Source organism: Gigantopelta aegis, chromosome 12, assembly GCF_016097555.1.
Source record: "Gigantopelta aegis isolate Gae_Host chromosome 12, Gae_host_genome, whole genome shotgun sequence".
Lineage (NCBI taxonomy): Eukaryota > Metazoa > Mollusca > Gastropoda > Neomphalida > Peltospiridae > Gigantopelta > Gigantopelta aegis.
In genome coordinates this window covers 20,621,495-20,640,530 of record NC_054710.1, presented here as the reverse complement: position 1 = coordinate 20,640,530, position 19,036 = coordinate 20,621,495, and the positions used below count along the sequence as shown (strand labels likewise).

At 43.7% G+C, this 19,036-nt stretch overlaps 1 long non-coding RNA gene across 2 annotated transcripts; it reads right to left on the bottom strand.

Annotated features, from left to right (window-relative positions):
* Positions 1–2,083: 2,083 nt before the first annotated feature.
* On the bottom strand, positions 2,084–11,027 carry LOC121386674. 2 transcript variants are annotated; one of them, XR_005959685.1, is made up of 6 exons: positions 10,420–11,027; positions 9,599–9,699; positions 8,510–8,562; positions 5,711–5,799; positions 5,020–5,117; positions 2,084–2,195 (listed from the first exon to the last, which is right to left on the bottom strand). It is a non-coding gene; the product is annotated as an uncharacterized LOC121386674 (long non-coding RNA). The 2 variants fall into 2 exon arrangements; XR_005959684.1 differs by lacking the exons at positions 8,510–8,562; positions 9,599–9,699; positions 10,420–11,027 and having other exon boundaries at positions 5,711–6,048.
* Positions 11,028–19,036: the final 8,009 nt, after the last annotated feature.

The window sequence follows — 19,036 nt, the reverse complement described above, 5'->3', positions numbered from 1 at the left end:
GGGGTGGGGGTGAGGTTGAGAGTGGGGTGTCATATCCCCCGGAAAATGTATTGAAAAGTTTAAATAGAAAAAATTTGCTGTCGACCCCCAAAACCCTCCCCCTGCACTCGCGCCTACTGAGGTCCCTTATTTCTTTCCGTCAGAATATACTGAGAGAAGTAAATAACTAAGATAACACTTGCTCTCTTAAACCAACTTTTAGTCACCTTTAGCATTGAGGGTCGGGACGAAGACCAGTGGTAAAGCGCTCGCTCGATGCGCTGTCGGTCTCGGATCTATCTCCATCGTGGGCCCATTGGGCTATTTCTCGTTCCAGCCAGTGCACCACGACTGGTATATCAAAGACCGTGGTATATACTACCATGTCTGTGGAATGGTGTATATAAAAGATTCCTTGCTGCTAATCGAAAAGAGTAGCCCATGAAGTGGCGACAGCGAGTTTCCTCTCAATATCTGTGTAAACCTTAAACATATGTCTGACGCCATTTAACCGTAAATAAAATGTGTTGAGTGCATCGTTAAATAAAACATTTCCTTTCTTCGTTCCTGTCCAAAAACAAACATTTTGAGTTGTAAGGAATGCATGCCTTCTACCGGGCCCAACAGTGCGTCGTTAAATAAAACATTTCTTTCTTTCTTTCCATTAGCATTGCTGGTTGATATATAGATATATCCCGTCCTAACCAGCGTTTCACGATTGCTACGTCAGTGTTTGTGTATGTACTATCCTGTCTGCAGTTTTGTAAGGGGACAGACTGGCTTTTGCCCGAATTAAACAAAAATGCTCGAATCTAGATAACAACATTTTTTTTATGTTAGCATTATTGCCAAACAGCTATATAGAGTTTCAAATGAATCTCTTCACATTTTATATGGATTACAACTAATATTGTGGGTAGAATGATGGAAATTAATGGTAAAAGAGTTTCAGGCCGGCTCATTTTGCCCGAATTTGAGGATTTACTCCTGCACTAGGGGGCTGTCTCCCCATCCGTCTCGTGGGTTTATGTCTGTCTACCCCTCCGTCTCGTGTGTTTATGTCTGTCTCCCCCTCCGTCTCGTGTGTTTATGTTTGTCTCCCCCTTCGTCTCGTGTGTTTATGTCGGTCTCCCCCTCCGTGTCGTGGGTTTATGTCGGTCTCCCCCTCCGTCTCGTGTGTTTATGTCGGTCTCCCCCTCCGTCTCGTGTGTTTATGTCGGTCTCCCCCTCCGTCTCGTGTGTTTATGTCGGTCTCCCCCTTCGTCTCGTGGGTTTATGTCGGTCTCCCCCTCCGTCTCGTGTGTTTATGTCGGTCTCCCCCTCCGTCTCGTGTGTTTATGTCGGTCTCCCCCTCCGTCTCGTGGGTTTATGTCGGTCTCCCCCTCCGTCTCGTGGGTTTATGTCGGTCTCCCCCTCCGTCTCGTGGGTTTATGTCGGTCTCCCCCTCCGTCTCGTGGGTTTATGTCGATCTCCCCCTCCGTCTCGTGGGTTTATGTCTGTCTCCCCCTTCGTCTCGTGGGTTTATGTCGGTCTCCCCCTCCGTCTCGTGGGTTTATGTCGGTCTCCCCCTCCGTCTCGTGGGTTTATGTCTGTCTCCCCCTCCGTCTCGTGTGTTTATGTCGGTCTCCCCCTCCGTCTCGTGGGTTTATGTCTGTCTCCCCCTCCGTCTCGTGGGTTTATGTCTGTCTCCCCCTCCGTCTCGTGTGTTTATGTCAGTCTACATGCAAAGGATACCTTGGTGCATATTTAGCGTACATGACCACAGCAGGTTTCTTCTCTATTTTCCCTCAATCGACCAAATGTCAAAATAAGTTAACTATAATCATATTAAACAGTCGTGGTTTAAAATGTGTTGAGATGACGTACAAAATATCATTTTGTTGATATAGACAAATAATAATAATAACAATGATGACGATGACGAAGATGATGGTGATGATGATAATGATGATGATGACGAAGAAGATGATGATGACGAAAAAGATGATGATGATGACGACGACGAAGATGGTGGTGATGATGATGATGACGTTGACGAAGGTGATGATGATGATAAAATAAACAACAAGAATGTCGTATGTAGTTTTAAAAATGTATTACTTTTATTTCTCAGATGTAATAATATGTAAACCAATACGTCTGTGTTTAATGGTTGTTGTACACATCGTTGGGGCAGATTCTGAGTTCTTGATTCTGTTACTGAATGTCGTAAAGTTCTGCAATGTAAAAACAAAATATTTGTTAATAACAAAGTGAAAAATAAGGACTTTTTCCAGAAATGGAGAGTGCGCGGTTAATATTTTATTCCTGTTGGGACTGCTGCAAGCGTTACTCTATTCATAATTTAAACAAGCATTGTGGGAGTTTTGTTAAAGCAACACATGCACTCTTCCAGGCACCAACATGTTTCGTATCTCCTAAGTTCAAGGGACATGTCTCTGTTCAAAACAAGAGGCGGGACGTAGCCCAGTGGTAAAGCGTTCGCTTGATGCGCGGTCGGTCTAGGATCGATCCCCATCGGTGGACCCATTGGGCTATTTATCGTTCCAGCCAGTGCTCCACAACTGGTGTAACAAAGGCCGTGGTATGCACTATCCTGTCTGTAGGATGGTGCATATAAACGATCCCTTGCTGCTAATCGCAAAGAGTAGCCTATGAAGTGGCGACAGCGGGTTTCCTCTCTCACTATCTGTGTGGTCCTTAACCATATGTCTGACGCCATATAACCATAACTAAAATGTGTTGAGTGCGTCGTTAAATAAAACATTTCCTTTCTTCGTTCCTGTCCAAAAATAAACATTTTGAGTTGTAAGCAATGCATGCCTTCTACCGGGCCCAACACATGTTCATATTTACTCAATTCAAGGGCCATAATACTTCTGTAAAAAGAATAAGTAAATCACACTGAGAGTCAAACTTAATCTGTAACTCTACATGATAAATCTGTACACTAACTTTCAACTCAGGGACATTCCTGAGTTTGCTGCAATTTTTAAGATGTTATAGACTAACAGAGAATTTGTGACGACTGTAATTACATATGAAATATATTTTTCTGCATAAAATATTAGTGTCTGTATATTAAACGCGTTTCTGATCGTTCTAATAGTTGTACTAGGTTAAATTTAATTTTATTTCCTAAAAACTATTTTTTCGTACGTACGAAATTATTTGAAGACAAAATCTAGTTTGTGCTTCTTACAAATATTAAGACGACCAGAAACACATAGAATATACAGACACTGATATTATAAACAAGAAAATATATTTAATATGTAAGTTTAATCGTAGAAATATTTTATTAGTCGGAAACATCTTACAATGCAGCAAACTCGGGAATGTCGCTTTAAGGTCTTGTAAAAAAACACAAAGTCCGGAAAACTATACGCGGGACAGACGGACACATAGATAAACGGAGACAAATTCTATAGTCCCCTCCGGGATGGTGGATATACAACAAATAGTTTCACGCTTACCCTATGTGTTTAATTCTGGTAGAGCCCTAACTAAGGCATCGTTAGCAGATAGGCCCATTTCGGCTATTTCTCATTCCAGCCAGTGTACCACGACTGGTATATTAAAGATTGTGGTATGTGCTATCCTGTCTGTGGAATGGTGCATATAAAATATCCCTTGCTACTAATGAATTTTTTTTTAGCGGGTTTTCTCTCTAAGACTGTTTGACAATCAATAGCCGATGATTGATAAATCAATGTGCTCTAGTGGTGTCGTTAAATAAAACAATTCTTTTTTCTTCATTAGCAGATCCATTGGGTGTCAAAGGAGTGATCTGAAGTGGCCATTCTTAATGACTTTTAAAAAAAACCCAATCATCTACAAAATACAACCCTAAATTGACACTGAGGAGATTTGAACCAGAGACTCTCTGTATAAGGTTTGTTTAGTTTACCTAACAGTGCCCGTGAGATCTGTGAACACACTGTCCGTTATGACAGCAGTGAGTGTCGTGACACTGAGGGGATTTGAACTAGAGACTCTCTATATACGGTTTGTTTAGTTTACCTAACAGTGCCCGTGAGATCTGTGAACACACTGTCCGTTATGACAGCAGTGAGTGTCGTGACACTGACGGGATTTGAAGCAGAGACTCTCTGTATAAGGTTTGTTTAGTTTACCTAACAGTGCCCGTGAGATCGGTGAACACACCGTCCGTTATGACAGCAGTGAGTGCCGTGACACTGAGGGGATTTGAACCAGAGACTCTCTCTATAAGGTTTGTTTAGTTTACCTAACAGTGCCCGTGAGATCGGTGAACACACTGTCCGTTATGACAGCAGTGAGTGTCGTGACACTGAGGGGATTTGAACCAGAGACTCTCTCTATACGGTTTGTTTAGTTTACCTAACAGTGCCCGTGAGATCGGTGAACACACTGTCCGTTATGACAGCAGTGAGTGTCGTGACACTGAGGGGATTTGAACCAGAGACTCTCTCTATAAGGTTTGTTTAGTTTACCTAACAGTGCCCGTGAGATCGGTGAACACACTGTCCGTTATGACAGCAGTGAGTGTCGTGACACTGAGGGGATTTGAACCAGAGACTCTCTCTATACGGTTTGTTTAGTTTACCTAACAGAAGCCGTGAGATCAGTGAACACACTGTCCGTTATGACAGCAGTGAGTGTCGTGACACTGAGGGGATTTGAACCAGAGACTCTCTCTATACGGTTTGTTTAGTTTACCTAACAGAAGCCGTGAGATCGGTGAACACACTGTCCATTATGACAGCAGTGAGTGTCGTGACACTGAGGGGATTTGAACCAGAGACTCTCTCTATACGGTTTGTTTAGTTTACCTAACAGAAGCCGTGAGATCGGTGAACACACTGTCCGTTATGACAGCAGTGAGTGTCGTGACACTGAGGGGATTTGAACCAGAGACTCTCTCTATACGGTTTGTTTAGTTTACCTAACAGAAGCCGTGAGATCAGTGAACACACTGTCCGTTATGACAGCAGTGAGTGTCGTGACACTGAGGGGATTTGAACCAGAGACTCTCTGTATAAGGTTTGTTTAGTTTACCTAACAGAAGCCGTGAGATCGGTGAACACACTGTCCGTTATGACAGCAGTGAGTGTCGTGACACTGACGGCTTGAGGTGCAGCCCTGGAAAGATCCACCTGAGGAAAAACAAGAACAAAATGTGTGGGGTTTTTTTAACGTTTTTAATCGATCATGGAAAAGAAAGGAATGAACGACCTCTTGCCTATTTGAAAAGAAGGTTGTTAATCGTGATTATGTCCATCATCTACGAATCAATACCATCAAAATCAACAACATCACATCATCGTCATCAACACCACCAAAAACCATCACCATTACCATCACCACTACCATCACCATCACCACTACCATCACCATCACCATCACCACTACCATCACCATCATCATTACCATCACCATCACCATTACCATCATGACAACCATCATGATCATGATCATGACTACCACCACCATCATCACCATTATTGCCAGCCCTACCATCATCGTCATCATCATCATCATCAACATCATCATCATCATCATATCTATCAGCATCACCATCATAACCAACCCTACCATCACCACTATTATCAGTATCAGCAGCAGCAACAGTAGCATCAAAACATCAACACAATCAATAATCAATGAAAATTAAAATCGTTATTAATAGCATCATCACAATGATGAGCATCATCACAACGCTCATCTTAACTTGCTCAAAGTGACTTACAGTGGGTGTGATGACATTCCCGAGATCACAGCATTCTCCATTAGGACAGTCATCATCATGTCTGCACTGGTCAGCTCGTTTTCCAAACACTTTCAAGAAAAGACAGTGGAACGAAAGGAAACGGATATGGGTTTAACGGCCACTCATCACATTTTCATCTACGGCTATTTGACGTCTAACATATTGTAATTTTGATACAGGAAGGAAAGAGAGGGAATGTGAGGGAGATAGAGTTAGATAGATAAATAGATCGCACACACACACACACACACACACACACACACACACACACACACTGACACACAATGAAAACGCAAAAACAACTTTTCATTGCAAATAACGACAAACTATTAATGAATTGGAAAGAAAGAAATGTTTTATTTAACGACGCACTCAGCACATTTTATTTACGGTTATATGGCGTCAGACATATGGTTAAAGGGACATTCCTGAGTTTGCTGCAATTTTTAAGATGTTATCGACTAACAGAGAGTTTTTAACGATTGTATTTACATATCAAATATATTTTTCTGCATAAAATATTAGTGGCTATACATTAAGCGTGTTTCTGACCGTTCTAATATTTGTACTAGGTTAAATTTCATTTTATTTCCTAAAAACAATTTTTTCGTACGTACGAAATTATTTAAAGATAAAATCCAGTGTGGGCTTCTTACAAATATTTAAATGACCAGAAACACATTGATTATACAGACACTGATATTCTAAACAAGAAAATATATTTAATATGTAAGTTTAATCGTAGAAATATTTTATTAGTCGAAAACATCTTACAATGCAGCAAACTCAGGAATGTCCCTTTAAGGACCACACAGATTTTGAGAGGAAACCTGCTGTCGCCACTACATGGGCTACTCTTTCCGATTAGCAGCAAGGGATCTTTTATTTGCGCTTCCCACAGGCAGGATAGCACGAACCATGGCCTTTGTTGAACCAGTTATGGATCACTGGTCGGTGAAAGTAGTTTACACCTACCCATTGAGCCTTGCGGAGCACTCACTCAGGGTTTGGAGTCGGAATCTGGATTAAAAATTCCATGCCTCGACTGGGATCCGGACCCAGTACCTACCAGCCTGTAGGCCGATGGCCTAACCACTACGCAACCGAGGCCGGTTATATTGATGAATTGATGGATAATGACTGGTATTCATGAGATACATTCACATGGAAACATGGTCAGTTATCATCAGTAATCGAGTTGCATTCGTAATCGAAAAGTTCAACCCCCCCATATCACGGTCAGTATCTGGTGTGTCCACCATTGGCCCGTGAGCATGCCTGAAGACGGGGAAAGGATTGGCACAAACATCTCAAATAAGTCACAGGAATGTGCAAGCTCAGCGACGTTACGCGGTGGTGCCTGGCGGTGACGTACACGACGTCCTAACTCATCCCACATGTGTTCATTCACTTGGGTTCAAATCCGGTGAAACGGCGGGCCAGTTAATAACGGTGATACCCGCGTGTTGTCTGGGTAATTCTTGCAGTATGTGGACGGGCATTGTCTTGTTGAAACAGAAGGGGACCTCCTGGTCAAAAGTGGCTGGAGAACTGGTCTTAGAATAACGTCAACATAACGCTGGGCTGTAAGGGCATTGTGGACAATGATGAGATCACTACTGAAATCACAGTTGATTGCATCTCATACCATAAGACAACCGCCGCCAAACCGAACATGTTCCCTCACACATCCGTCAGCGTACCGTTCATGGAGTCTTCTGTACACACGTGCTCTTCCATCGGCAAAGGAGACAGAGAAACGGGACTCATCTGAGAAAACAATGCTCCGGTAAAAGGCTGGTGGAGATTACCATTCTAGAAAGCAAACTGTAGTCTCGCAGCACGATGCCGCGATGTCATGATGTTACCGTTGTACGGGCGTCTGCATCTTGAGTCCAGCCGTTCTGAGTCGACGTCCATGACGTCCTATCGTGTTGCTTGCTGTCATCGTCGCATTTCTGAACAGGTCACGGAGGTGGTGTCGTCGAATCTGCCGATCTTGGCGTGGGGTCGTAACGGGACGTTGACCAGATCGAGGTCGATCACGGACACTCCCGGTCTGTTGATGACGTTCAACAAGTCGTCCAATAGTTGATAGATGGACTCTGAAGATCCTAGCAACTTGGCTTTACGAAGTTCCCCCCTTGAACCATGCCCAACGCTCGCTCCCTTTGTTCTTCTCTGAGTCGTGGCATTCTTAATGTGACGAAGAATATGACACCGTTACGTGACTTTTATATGTCCACATACTGGCATTTCATGTGTATTGCATGCAGCATGATTGAGCATGTAGTGAACGCATTTCACACCATTTTGTGTGTTTCTGCTATTGTATGTATAACGAGAACAAAACCAGGATTAAAACCCAGACAAAAGTACCAATCAATGGCTTCCTCTCATAAATTGTTATGTTAAGTCCAATAGATATATTTTTCATTAATCACAACAAAATATTGAAACATATCTGTTTTGCGTTTTTACTGTGTGTCAGTATATATATATATATATATATATATATATATATATATATATATATATAAGAGAGGAAAGAGGGGAGATACAAGAAGAGAGAGGGTAGGGGGTAGGGAGAAAGGAACATAAACAGAGCAACAGAGAGAGGGAAGTGATAGGTGAGGACCTGTCATGTGATCATTCTCACATTAAATAACATGTGTATCAAATGTTTTGTATTTTTCATTGTTGTCATGTGACAATTTTATAATAAATTTTTATAATTTTAAGGAAGAAGAAACTGGAGCAATTTAAGCATACACGTACCGCAATAAACAAATCCTAACAAACACCAAAACAAAACTTATTCGGTCCAAAACCTGAAATACATTAAAAAATAATTATAATTAACCATGCATTTGTTTAATTTTATTTGCTTAATATTACACAGACATGAAATATATTTTTCAATATGACATTTGAGGTTTCCGAAGAGAGACGAGGATTCTGAGAAAGAATCACTTGATCCATCGGTTCAGTGGAGGGAGAGAGGAGGGAGACAGGTAAGGAGAGAGAGAGAGAGAGAGAGAGAGAGAGAGAGAGAGAGAGAGAGAGAGAGAGAGAGAGAGAGAGAGAGAGAGAGACAGAGAGACAGAGAGGATGGAGGTTGCGAGAGAGAGAGAGAGAGAGAGAGAGAGAGAGAGAGAGAGAGAGGGGAGGGGGGAGGAAGCTAGACACAGAGAGAAGAGATAGTAGAGAAATAGAGAGAAGGGGAGAGGAAGCGAGTGAATGGAGAGAGAAGGAAGAAGGGGGAGAGAAGGGTGGGAGGAGGAGAGGTAGCAAGAGAGAGAGAGAGAGAGAGAGAGAGAGAGAGAGAGAGAGAGAGAGAGAGAGAGAGAGATCGCATAGATTGTAGGCCCCATGCATGTGGTTGAGTTAAAGAGCATCCTTTTTATGAATGCCTCAATACCTCAGAGTTCATTGTGGTTAGTCTTGCAATTTTCGGGCGATTCGGTGCCACATGTTCGAGTCCCACCAACGGCATGGGACAATTTGTGAGGTCAGAAAGGATTTAATTATGCCCTGCGCCAGTGCGTTAATATCTATGCATGTAACAGTCAACCTCGACATACATACAATATATAGATATTCATACATCAATACATACATCAATACATACATACATACATACATACATAATGTGGGTTGGCCCCCCTCATATATGGGTTGTCCACCTCAATATACTATCCTGGCTACGCCAGTGAATCATACGATGATGCACCCTAGGCGAGCGCTCTACCCACTGAGCTATATCCCGTCCCGCTGCTGAACAATGCTGTTAACGAAAATACACAAAAAACACCCGAAAAAACCGAAACAAAACAACAACAACAACAGAGAAGATAAAGTGTTTACCTTCGCAGTGTTGGTACTTTGATCTGACACACACACACTGTTTTCACAGCAGTGGTACGACGGACAGTCACTGTCCAGTTTACACACTTAGGTCGTCACACCTGTAATCAGAAACCAAAACAAAACAAAAACAATTCAGTTTATCCGTATTTATCTACCCAACATAGTTTGTCAGCACATACCTCACACATCATTCTATATTTTTTTTCTTCTTGTGTCCTCTTTCATTCATTCCTTCATCCAGCCAGCCAGCCAGTCTGTCAGTCAGCCAGCCAGTCAGTCAGCCAGAAAGTCAGTAAGTCAGTTAATAAGTCAACCGATCAGTCAGTTAGTATCTCAGTCAACCAGTCCGTCAGTTAACCAGTCAGTCAGTTAGTCAGTCAGTCAGCCAGCCAATCAGTCAGTTAGTCAGTCAGTCAGTCAGTAAGAATGTCAGTCAGTCAGCCAGTCAGTCAGCCTGACAGTCAGTCAGTCAGTCAATGAGCCAATGAGCCAGTCAGTCAGTCAGCCAGTTAGCTAATCAGCCAGCCAGCCAGTCAGTCAGTTAGCCAATCAGCCAGCCAGTCAGTCAGCCAGTCAGTCAGTCAGTCAGTCAATAAGTCAACCAATCAGTCAGTTAGTATTTAAGTCAACCAATCAGACAGTTAGACAGCTAGTCAGTCAGCCAAGCAGTTAGTCAGTCAGTCAGTCAGTCAGTTGGTTAGTCTTTAATTCACTCATTCCAGTAGCCCAGCCTCGTTATTTTATTATGTTTTAATTAGTATGATCACTTCAAAACACACGTCCTGCACAGTTATCGTGATAAGTGACGTTGTACTCACAGTGAGCGTGTGAGCACGTCCCTGACTCACAGCACTGGCCGTAGTGACAGTCTGTATCGTGTTGACAGTGAGCAGCCCGCTTCCCAAACACTGCAAGAGAAAACATCACAAAAGAAGAAACGACAAAACCGTAATACATGATCAGGGCTGTATCTGTACAATGCAAATGGGCATTTGCTAAAATAGTGGATGATTCCATGAATCTCCTTCTAGTTTTTCGTCATTAGGAGGACAGTCACTCCGCGGAGATCCCTCACTGCCAGGGTAAAACGGATATGGCACCTTACCCAAATATTTTTGAAGAATTGTTTTTAAAAGTTAACCCATATCCCCCTGTTCACTGTGATTGCATTCAACTCCATAGAATGAATGAATGAACGAATGTTTAACGACACCCCAGCATGAAAAATACATCGGCTATTGGGTGTCAAACTATGGTAAATGCAAAAAAAAAATGTGATGATCAACATCAAAATAAAAATTCAACAGTTTCAATTCCATAGCGCCATACCCAGAAAGACTGACTGGAGATTTCATTCCTCTTGCACCACCACAAAGAGGACTGTCACTCCCAGACTAGTTCACTAAAGCAAAACTAGCACAGGACAGAGCTCATTAGACAAGAGATTCAGGGATAAAAAAAGGGATATATGCAACATCTCAATACATTTTAAACCACAGCTATGTTGGGAGGGAAGGGGGGGGGGGGGGGGGCACATACTACAGTGATCTGCCTATTTGATAGACCACAGAAAAAAGCGGAAATGTATGCGAGAAAATTTTCTGATGTGACTCATGGCTGGGGAGCAGATTTGTATTCTGAATTGTTAGACTGGACCTGACAGGGAACAGGATGTAGTTAGGGGATATGTACACTTTGTTTACATTGGATACTATATACTGTCCACCACAGCACCCGACAAGGAACAGGATGTAGTTAGGGGATATGTACACTTTGTTTACATTGGATACTATATACTGTCCACCACAGCACCCGACAAGGAACAGGATGTAGTTAGGGGATATGTACACTTTGTTTACATTGGATACTGCATACTGTCCACCACAGCACCCGACAAGGAACAGGATGTAGTTAGGGGATATGTACACTTTGTTTACATTGGATACTGCATACTGTCCACCACAGCACCCGACAAGGAACAGGATGTAGTTAGGGGATATGTACACTTTGTTTACATTGGATACTGCATACTGTCCACCACAGCACCCGACAAGGAACAGGATGTAGTTAGGGGATATGTACACTTTGTTTACATTGGATACTGCATACTGTCCACCACAGCACCCGACAAGGAACAGGATGTAGTTAGGGGATATGTACACTTTGTTTACATTGGATACTGCATACTGTCCACCACAGCACCCGACAAGGAACAGGATGTAGTTAGGGGATATGTACACTTTGTTTACATTGGATACTATATACTGTCCACCACAGCACCCGACAAGGAACAGGATGTAGTTAGGGGATATGTACACTTTGTTTACATTGGATACTGTATACTGTCCACCACAGCACCCGACAAGGAACAGGATGTAGTTAGGGGATATGTACACTTTGTTTACATTGGATACTATATACTGTCCACCACAGCACCTGGACGTCTAGCTCGAGTGTCCTCTGGATAATGTGGATACTAAAGAAATTGTGACACTAGCATGTGAATCGTACTGATTTTACGACACTCATGTATGAATCGTACTGATTTAACGACACTCGTGTGTGAATCGTACTGATTTTACGACACTCGCGTGTGAATCGTACTGATTTTACGAAACTCGTATGTGAATCGTACTGATTTTACGACACTCGTGTGATCGATTCATTAATCTCTATTTCGTACACGTTTTACATAAACAAATACTTACCGGGTCCGAAACCTGTAACACAAGGGAAAATGAAAAGAAAGTTAAAGTTTGTTTTGTTGAGCACTTGAGCACCTTTATGTATTAATCATCGTCTGTTTGCTAATTGTGACACGTAGTCTTCAGAGGAAACCCGCTACATGTTCCACTGATCAGCAGCAGTCTTCAGAGGAAACCCGCTACATGTTCCACTGATGAGCAGCAGTCTTCAGAGGAAACCCGCTACATCTTCCACTGATCAGCAGCAGTCTTCAGACCCGCTACATGTTCCACTGATCAGCAGTCTTCAGAGGAAGCCCGCTACATGTTCCATTGATCAGCAGCAGTCTTCAGAGGAAACCCGCTACATGTTCCACTGATCAGCAGCAGTCTTCAGAGGAAACCCGCTACATGTTCCATTGATCAGCAGCAGTCTTCAGAGGAAACCCGCTACATGTTCCATTGATCAGCAGCAGTCTTCAGAGGAAACCCGCTACATGTTCCACTGATCAGCAGCAGTCTTCAGAGGAAACCCGCTACATGTTCCACTGATCAGCAGCAGTCTTCAGAGGAAACCCGCTACATGTTCCACTGATCAGCAGCAGTCTTCAGAGGAAACCCGCTACATCTTCCACTGATCAGCAGCAGTCTTCAGACCCGCTACATGTTCCACTGATCAGCAGCAGTCTTCAGAGGAAGCCCGCTACATGTTCCATTGATCAGCAGCAGTCTTCAGACCCGCTACATGTTCCATTGATCAGCAGCAGTCTTCAGAGGAAACCCGCTACATCTTCCACTGATCAGCAGCAGTCTTCAGAGGAAACCCGCTACATGTTCCACTGATCAGCAGCAGTCTTCAGAGGAAACCCGCTACATGTTCCATTGATCAGCAGCAGTCTTCAGAGGAAACCCGCTACATGTTCCATTGATCAGCAGCAGTCTTCAGAGGAAACCCGCTACATGTTCCACTGATCAGCAGCAGTCTTCAGAGGAAACCCGCTACATGTTCCACTGATCAGCAGCAGTCTTCAGAGGAAACCCGCTACATGTTCCACTGATCAGCAGCAGTCTTCAGAGGAAACCCGCTACATCTTCCACTGATCAGCAGCAGTCTTCAGACCCGCTACATGTTCCACTGATCAGCAGCAGTCTTCAGAGGAAGCCCGCTACATGTTCCATTGATCAGCAGCAGTCTTCAGACCCGCTACATGTTCCATTGATCAGCAGCAGTCTTCAGAGGAAACCCGCTACATGTTCCATTGATCAGCAGCAGTCTTCAGAGGAAACCCGCTACATCTTCCATTGATCAGCAGCAGTCTTCAGAGGAAACCCGCTACATCTTCCATTGATCAGCAGCAGTCTTCAGAGGAAACCCGCTACATCTTCCACTGATCAGCAGCAGTCTTCAGAGGAAACCCGCTACATGTTCCACTGATCAGCAGCAGTCTTCAGAGGAAACCCGCTACATGTTCCATTGATCAGCAGCAGTCTTCAGAGGAAACCCGCTACATGTTCCACTGATCAGCAGCAGTCTTCAGAGGAAGCCCGCTACATGTTCCACTGATCAGCAGCAGTCTTCAGAGGAAACCCGCTACATGTTCCATTGATCAGCAGCAGTCTTCAGAGGAAACCCGCTACATGTTCCACTGATCAGCAGCAGTCTTCAGAGGAAACCCGCTACATGTTCCACTGATCAGCAGCAGTCTTCAGAGGAAACCCGCTACATGTTCCACTGATCAGCAGCAGTCTTCAGAGGAAGCCCGCTACATGTTCCATTGATCAGCAGCAGTCTTCAGACCCGCTACATGTTCCACTGATCAGCAGCAGTCTTCAGAGGAAACCCGCTACATCTTCCACTGATCAGCAGCAGTCTTCAGAGGAAACCCGCTACATGTTCCATTGATCAGCAGCAGTCTTCAGAGGAAACCCGCTACATGTTCCACTGATCAGCAGCAGTCTTCAGAGGAAACCCGCTACATGTTCCACTGATCAGCAGCAGTCTTCAGAGGAAGCCCGCTACATGTTCCATTGATCAGCAGCAGTCTTCAGACCCGCTACATGTTCCACTGATCAGCAGCAGTCTTCAGAGGAAACCCGCTACATCTTCCACTGATCAGCAGCAGTCTTCAGAGGAAACGCGCTACATGTTCCATTGATCAGCAGCAGTCTTCAGAGGAAACCCGCTACATGTTCCACTGATCAGCAGCAGTCTTCAGAGGAAGCCCGCTACATGTTCCATTGATCAGCAGCAGTCTTCAGAGGAAGCCCGCTACATGTTCCATTGATCAGCAGCAGTCTTCAGAGGAAACCCGCTACATGTTCCATTGATCAGCAGCAGTCTTCAGAGGAAACCCGCTACATGTTCCATTGATCAGCAGCAGTCTTCAGAGGAAACCCGCTACATGTTCCACTGATCAGCAGCAGTCTTCAGAGGAAACCCGCTACATGTTCCACTGATCAGCAGCAGTCTTCAGAGGAAGCCCGCTACATGTTCCATTGATCAGCAGCAGTCTTCAGACCCGCTACATGTTCCACTGATCAGCAGCAGTCTTCAGAGGAAACCCGCTACATCTTCCACTGATCAGCAGCAGTCTTCAGAGGAAACCCGCTACATGTTCCGTTGATCAGCAGCAGTCTTCAGAGGAAACCCGCTACATGTTCCGTTGATCAGCAGCAGTCTTCAGAGGAAACCCGCTACATGTTCCGTTGATCAGCAGCAGTCTTCAGAGGAAACCCGCTACATGTTCCACTGATCAGCAGCAGTCTTCAGAGGAAACCCGCTACATGTTCCACTGATCAGCAGCAGTCTTCAGAGGAAACCCGCTACATGTTCCATTGATCAGCAGCAGTCTTCAGAGGAAACCCGCTACATGTTCCATTGATCAGCAGCAGTCTTCAGAGGAAGCCCGCTACATGTTCCATTGATCAGCAGCAGTCTTCAGAGGAAACCCGCTACATGTTCCATTGATCAGCAGCAGTCTTCAGAGGAAGCCCGCTACATGTTCCATTGATCAGCAGCAGTCTTCAGAGGAAGCCCGCTACATGTTCCATTGATCAGCAGCAGTCTTCAGAGGAAACCCGCTACATGTTCCATTGATCAGCAGCAGTCTTCAGAGGAAGCCCGCTACATGTTCCATTGATCAGCAGCAGTCTTCAGAGGAAATCCGCTACATGTTCCACTGATCAGCAGCAGTCTTCAGAGGAAACCCGCTACATGTTCCACTGATCAGCAGCAGTCTTCAGAGGAAACCCGCTACATGTTTCACTGATCAGCAGCAGTCTTCAGAGGAAACCCGCTACATGTTTCACTGATCAGCAGCAGTCTTCAGAGGAAGCCCGCTACATGTTCCATTGATCAGCAGCAGTCTTCAGAGGAAGCCCGCTACATGTTCCATTGATCAGCAGTAAAGGATCTTTTATATGCACCTTTCCACATAAGCGTGTGAGACCGGGGGTGGGGGATGTCGGGAAGGGGGTCATTTATGGGTAAATCCTCAAATTCGGGCAATTATAAGAGATATTACGGCCAAAATGTGCTAACCTGAGACCTTTTTACCATGTATGTTGTTATTCAGATTCGGGCATTTTCGTTTAATTCGGGCAAAACCCCGCCTGCTCCCTACAAAAATGGGAGCCCGTACGCCTATGCTTTTCCACAAACAGAACAGCACATACGCCAGTCATACGTTACTGGTTGGGACGGGAAAAAACTAAAACTATAGGTCCACTGATGGGGTTCGATCCTACGACCTAAGCACCTGAGGCGAATGCTCTATCGACTGAGTTAGATCCAGCCCCTGTTAAAGAGCATACCACCTCACCACCCACCAACTCCTTCATTCATAAGCGTACGAGACGGGGGGGGGGGGGGGGGGGGGGCGGCAGAGGGCAACTGCCCCCCTAGTGCTGGAGCAAAACCTCAAATTCGGGTAAAAATAATAACAGATATTCGGGGGAAATGTGCTAGCCTGAGACCTTTTTATTATGTATTTCCATGATTGTATCGTCACAATTAGTTTGGTAGTAATGCTAATATGAATAAATGCTATCTAGATTCGGGCATTTTCGTTTATTTCAGGCAAAAGCCAGCCTGCCCCCTTACAGAAATGGGAGCGCGTACGCCCATGTCTTCATTGGCTTAGAATACGCATATAGTTCCACTTGTTGTCTGAATATACACGACCACTAGCTTCTTTAAGCTAGGTAGGATTACTAGTTACTGTAACTAGGTAGGACTACTATAATCCTTCCCAGCTAGGGTATCCACAAGTACTCGAGTACTCGGGCACGGGTCGAGTCTAGCAAGACTCGAGTCCGTTCACAGGACTCAGTACCCGTACAAGGTGGAAGACAGTGATCAACTGTAATACAAAGGACGACATTAATTTCAGCAGTAGATAATTAACGATATAAGTTATACAATAATTATATGCTTATGTGCTAGTTTCTCTTTTCAATCTGGTTGTCCGTCTGTCACAAAACTGAACATATCAACCGGTTTGTAAATGCAATACAATGGCATGATTTGGCATCCATGTTCAGCGTTGGAATTAAGATGCATAATTCTATTTTACTTTATTCCTTAGTCTCATTATCATCTAGTGTAAGTGTCGGGTACTCGAGTCCGTCACGTTTTTAAGTGCAATTTAGAAAACAATCAGTTGAGAAATGAATAACTTGTAGTAAATACCATACTAATAAAACGGATTATAGTTGCCGCTAATAAAGCTGGGCCCATTTTTTTTTCAAAAATAGCATAGCGCTACGAAATCGTAAACCCATCGTAGGCTCTGACGTCACTATGGCATGTGCTGTAGTTACGTCATACCCTACGATGATTTTACGATTTCGTAGCGCTAAGATTGCTTCGAAAATATAGGCCTGGGCCCCGTTCCACGAAGCGATCTTATCCCTAAGATTACCGTATGCGCATAGCTACCCTATGCACTTAAGTTGATCTTAGGGCTAAGATCGCTTCGTGGAACGGGGCCCTGGGCCTGTGCTTATAAACCTTTTAGAGCCCAGACTCAACCTCTAATGACGTCACACACATACAATTTGTATGGCGTTGTCAAGACTTTAGTGTCTCAGACTCTATTAGAGTCTCGAGTTTAGACTCAACCTCTAATGAAGTCAGACACATTCAATTTCTATGGCGTTGTCAAGACTTTAGTGTCTCAGACTCTATTAGAGTCTCGAGTTTAGACTCAACCTCTAATGACGTCACACACATACAATTTCTATGGCGTTGTCAAGACTTTAGTGTCTCAGACTCTATTAGAATCTCGAGTTTAGACTCAACCTCTAATGAAGTCAGACACATTCAATTTCTATGGCGTTGTCAAGACTTTAGTGTCTCAGACTCTATTAGAGTCTCGAGTTTAGACTCAACCTCTAATGACGTCACACACATACAATTTCTATGGCGTTGTCAAGACTTTAGTGTCTCAGACTCTATTAGAGTCTCGAGTTTAGACTCAACCTCTAATGAAGTCAGACACATACAATTTCTATGGCGTTGTCAAGACTTTAGTGTCTCAGACTCTATTAGAGTCTCGAGTTTAGACTTTAAAAGTTTTATAAGCACCAAGCCAGGTCTGACTAACGATCGCCGGTAGTAGGGGATAGAGCTTATAGATTAAAAAAAAGTTTTTATATAAAATCACTAGTCATGGGATCAGTGACTTTAAAAATGTACTAGCCACGATTAAAAATTCACTAGCCCTACCTTACTTTTAAGTTAATAAAATTTTGCTAAATAATAGTAAAAATTGGATATGCTACCTAAAGAGAGTGCTATGGCTTCAAAACACTAACATTGGAGGGGGTGGTAGGTGGGAGGGGGGAGCAGGATATTCATATTTACAAAATAGAGTCAACTGCAACATTTGACAAAAATATTTCACTAGCCGTTGGGTATGGCAATAGTAGTTATTTACTGGCCCAACATTGAATATCACTAGCCATGGGAGTGGGGCTACGATAATCTAGATGTGCCTCTTAACAATGCCAGATGCAACTACTGAACACTCTCCGAAGTGGTCTGACTAAGCCCACAGCTAAAGACTTATGGGAAATGGCAGGTGTGAGGCACGGATAGGCACAAGAGACAAGTACCTGTCGCGGTTGGAGAGACAAGACTGGGATGTGGAGGTGGACAACGAAAGAAGTTGAAAGGTAAGAGCTGCCAGATCGAGAAGAAATGAGATGAAATTCAAAGGAGTAAAAGGAAAGGAAGCAGTGGGATAAAAAAAAAAGAGAGAAAGAAAAGGGACTCTATAGTTGCTTTATATAAAAGTACGACTATTAGCAATGTGACTGAAATCAGCTCTGAAATCCTCAATCTGAGACCTTTTCACCATGTATTTCTATCATTCTGCCCTTAAAATCACTTGTAATCCATGAAAAAATGCATAGTTTGTAACCCTATATAGTTGTTTGGCAGTAATGCTAATATAAATAAATGTTGTTATTCAGATTCGGGCATTTTCATTTACTTCGGGCAAAAACCAGCCTGCCCACCCCCCCCCACCCACCCCCCCACCCCACCCCCTACAAATATGGGAACCCGTACCCCTATGATACTAGCTAGTTAGTTAATGCTAAACGCGATTACTATTGACTTCACGCTGGCTAGGACATTACAAATTACCTGAGTGAAACAAATAGAGAATAATGCATGAGTGGCCGTTAGATACCATTTATCTTACGTGTTGTTTTAAAATGTATCTAACGAGGGAAAGCGAGTTTG